The sequence below is a fragment of the Anthonomus grandis genome, chromosome 1, assembly GCF_022605725.1.
Source record: "Anthonomus grandis grandis chromosome 1, icAntGran1.3, whole genome shotgun sequence".
Taxonomy (NCBI): domain Eukaryota; kingdom Metazoa; phylum Arthropoda; class Insecta; order Coleoptera; family Curculionidae; genus Anthonomus; species Anthonomus grandis.
Window position 1 is genome coordinate 47,586,503 of NC_065546.1, and position 2,933 is coordinate 47,589,435.

The window sequence follows — 2,933 nt, forward strand, 5'->3', positions numbered from 1 at the left end:
TTACATTTTAGTAAATTAATTTTATTTTTACAAAGGTTTAGAAATCTTAAAGTTTAATTTAATTATAGGTATTTGTTTAAATCTTTTTACTTTTTAGCTTTCTCTGGTTTGCGAGCATGAGTGTTGAATGAGTGTTGAAGCGCGAATCAAGTAATGGTACTGGGAAACTGAAAACTGTACCTTCTCGCTTCTATTTTTTTTTCTTTTTAGTGTCATCTGATACACAACATAACTTATAATATTTCGGCCACCATTTTTTTAAAATTTAACATCTCTTCTGTGGCAACTTCCTTGACAGTAAAATAGTTCTTGGCACTAGAAATAATTATCAGCTCAGTGTATTGATGAACAACATATACCCTATCAAATCTTCTTAACTTCCGTTTTATGGTCCCAAATGCCCGAGCACAGGCTAGAAAAGAATGCCCGCGTATTGGAAAATACTGTGAAATTTTATCAAATCGACCTGTTGATTTTAGAGCCATGCACATTTTAACCATGCAGTGGTTTTTATTTTGCCCTGGGATATTGTCACAAAACAAGCGCAACTCAGTTGCGCCTGTTTTGTGACAAGCGCAATTGAGTGCAAATTTGAAAAACTGAGTGCAAACTTGTTTTATATTCTCATTAGTTTCTTTATGAGTATAATCTATAATAAAGGAGCATACCTCATTCGGCCCTTTGGAAGCTATACCTGCATGATAAATATAAAAAAAGGATTTTTGAGATTTCAAGTTGGTAATACAAAATAAACTAACAGTTAACTGTGATAAATAAAATTTGTCCTGTGTTGGAAACTCTGGCAACTGCAGGTTTTGCATAAAGTCAAATGAAATTGCGACCAAGTCATCTCGCTGTTGGCATTCCTCTGTTGCTGTTTTGAGATCACTGTAAAATTTTTTAGCTTTTCACTGGTGTACCATTTTTTTAGTTATTGCCACACGTTTAGTCTCAACATTTTAAAGGGGGTTCTTTATTTTAAGGTCTAAATCTTCGCATGCATTGCAGACATCCACTTGCGGCCTTCCGAAGTGAAGCTGAAAGTTTCCTTTAAAAAACCTAATGTAGTAGCTGTACTTGATAGGAGAATTTGGGTATTTTTCCCTAAATAAGTTGTACATGATTTTTATATTAAGTTTAGCATCAAGGTACTGATGATACTCCTTGTTGGAATAATGAGTCATTTTTACAGGAAAAGATGAGATGTATTCCTTTATTTCGTCTCTGTGTCTATCGCTTACAACATTAACATTAATGTTTTTACCTCTCTGATCTTGGGGTGTTTGGTTATTACATGAAAGCATCCGTTTTTTAATCCGTTTCATGCGCTCTTTTGAAATGCCGTGTATGCTCAAAAATGCACTTTGACAGACTTTAATATTAATACCATTTGCCTTAATAAAGTGGTTATATGAGCGATTTCTTTGGTTACCTGGCTGTGTAATCTTCCTTCGCCTGTTCACCCCGCATATTATAATTCAACCTTGTATATAAATATCCTGCTCTTTGTTTGATGACATCTCATAAAATTTTGTAAAGACACATTTTCTAGTATTTTCGTCAACTTTTATAAAGCATTTCATGGGGAAACTACCAAAATAATAAACGAATATAAAGTGTTAAATAATATTCGCGTTATAAAGTTTACCTGCATGGTTTGCCAATGGTTTTTGCAGACAGACTATTCCCTTTATAATTTAGATATTGGTTTCCATGAGTTCTACCATATTTAACCTGATTTCTCAAATATTTTGATGAGTTCACAATACCTCGCCGTCTTTTGGCTACTGATTCTTCACTTTCTAACATTTTATATCTAATTTCAAACAAAAACAAGGACAATAGCTTAATTTACTTTAACACCTCACCAAATAATAATAATGGCACTAAAATATTTGATATGTTATAACAAAACAAACAAACATCTGACGAATTGTCTATACGTCATTGCCACATGACACACGTTTAATGCAGAAACAACTCAAGTGATGTCACTAAATGTCACTAAATGATTTAAACGTAAGGGGAATAAAAACATAACGCGTAGCCGTACTTGGGTTTTTTCTGCACTAAACGATGCATTTAAGTTTAGACTTTAATATTCTGGAAAAAAACAAAAATCACCAAATATGTCGCTTGGGGTGTTTCAGAAATAAACGATTATGTTACTCTTGAGAAAGCCATACTGGTCATTCGTTTTTGTATGACAGTTTCTATGATTTTTTAGAACACACTCTCTATAAAGATGGGTCGATAATTATTACAGTGAACTTTAGAACCTGATTTATATGTTAGGCATATTTTAGATAATTAAAGTTTCGTAAGAAATTTACCACTGCTAAGGATACTATTAAAAAGTTCCGCTAAAATTTCTAGAATATATTCTTTGATATTAACTAGATCTAATACCGTGAAGTTATTGTGATCTGGTGCCACATTTTTTAAGGCTTACTAAAATATGATTTATCTTACATTGATCTGAAGGATTGAAAAACGCACTTTCTGTATACCTAATTTTAACCAAATTTTGCATAATGTTAGTTGTATGTTTCAGCCTATATTTGCACGTATTTTTGTAAAATATTTTTTTAAACTGTTTACAATTACCAGCACGCCATTAATTTTCATTTGACTTGTAATTAATTATCTTGTATTGTTTTTTAGAGTTTTTGCCACCTTGATTCCATTTTTTTTAAATAAAGATTTTTACAGATTTTTTTTATCTTATAAATTCTATTTTAAAATTAAGATTGTTGGAAATTTCTTACATTTTTTATACGCCAATTTTCTTTCTTTAGGTTAAGTTAATAGGTCTGATGTTATCCATTTATGACTTTGGCAACATTTTATGTTTTTAATTATTGTGGATTGATTTTTACAATCAGAAATTGCACCAGTTAGGTAAGTGGTCTTCCTCTATAAGTTTGATGTGA

The 2,933-nt window shown here is 31.5% G+C and overlaps 1 long non-coding RNA gene across 1 annotated transcript; it reads right to left on the reverse strand.

Moving 5' to 3' along the window:
- LOC126736074 (uncharacterized) lies at window positions 1–1,934 on the reverse strand. The gene is made up of 2 exons (XR_007660602.1): window positions 1,649–1,934; window positions 1–1,590 (listed from the first exon to the last, which is right to left on the reverse strand). It is a non-coding gene; the product is annotated as an uncharacterized LOC126736074 (long non-coding RNA).
- Between the last annotated feature and the right edge of the window lie 999 nt (window positions 1,935–2,933).